Genomic DNA, 1561 nt, shown 5'->3' with positions numbered 1-1561 from the left:
AAATATCCAAAAATGGAATCTGCACCGCAGATAACTCCGTCCAATTTTTGCTTGTCATCTTCGGTATTCAAAAGCCAGAAATATCGGCTACAACACACTCCACTCCATCCTATTAACTTTCTTAATTTCAATCAATCAATTATAAATTTGTAATCTAGATTAGTTTTATCTCATTATGGATTTTATGGATCAGGGTCGTCACAATTACAACACATTTAGTTCACAAAATGAATTTTGAGGTAATAAGAATGTTATTCCATAAAGAATTAAATAGGAAAGGAATAAAATAAGAATTGTATTCTATTGTTTGATTTGCGGGAGTAATATATTTTAGGAATTATATTACAGTTTTTGGTTGGTTTAAGGAATAGAAATAAAATATGTTTTAAAAGACATAAAATACCTTTATAAAATATGTAGTGATAATAATAATAATAATAATAATAATAATAATAATAATAATAATAATAATACTATTATTATTATTATTATTATTATTTTAATTACATAGAGTTTATATTCATGTTAAAAAAACGTTTGGTAAAATTAATAACAATAATAAGAAAAAAAGGAATAATAATAATAATAATAATACAAAACAAAATTATATATAAAATATTTAAAAAAAAACACAAATGAGAGATTTTGATCTCACATCGGAACTCAAGAAGAGGAACTCATTTGAGCTCTTCTATATAAGGGAAGCATTGCTTCTTTTTTGAAAAAAGTATCATTCCATCTTGCTGGTAATATAATTTTTAAGTTTAGATTAGTGTTTCTAAAATTTTTGTTTTGATCTTTTTTTTTTCTTTTTTTTCTTTTTTTTTTTTTGTACATATTGGTGCTTTGGATGCCATTATATTAGGATCAATTGTCTTATTTTTTATTTTTATATTTTTAAAACATTTATTCCCATTATAAGGTCATACATAACCAAACATCAATATTAGTAATCATCCCAATTCTACTCTACTACCAAACATGCAAAATACTTTCACAAAAATCCATACTACCACTAAATATTTGATACCCATTTCGATTTTCATGTGCGAACCAAACACACTCTTACTCAGTTGCAAAATACTTTCACAAAAATTCATATTATCATTAAGTATGTATTTGATTCGCATTCTGATTTTGATGTGGAACCGAGCACACTCTTACTCAGCTCATTTCTCAAAGTAGTGACAAAAAAACAAAAATATCGGATACACCCGAGAAAGCTGTGATTTTCAAAGAGTGTTAGGTTTGAGTATATTAATAGTGAGAATAATTATATGAAAATATATAATTTAAAAATTTTTTTTTTGGTCAACACGGTTGCAGGGTGTAATATCTTTTTGGAAAGAATTAAAAATGTAAAACAATTCATCTATAAATACTGGACATAAGCTAAGGATATTCCACACATCTAGCTAAGCCATATATTATTGCAAGCTAAGATCTCTATATATTAAAATGGCGAAGGCTGCAGCTGCTTCTTCACTTACCCTTTTCCTCGCCCTAAACCTTCTCTTCTTCACGGTGGTTAGCTCCACCAATGTGCCCTGCCCTCCACCAC

The sequence above is a fragment of the Ipomoea triloba genome, chromosome 16, assembly GCF_003576645.1.
Source record: "Ipomoea triloba cultivar NCNSP0323 chromosome 16, ASM357664v1".
Taxonomy (NCBI): domain Eukaryota; kingdom Viridiplantae; phylum Streptophyta; class Magnoliopsida; order Solanales; family Convolvulaceae; genus Ipomoea; species Ipomoea triloba.
Note: the sequence above shows the minus strand (reverse complement) of the source record.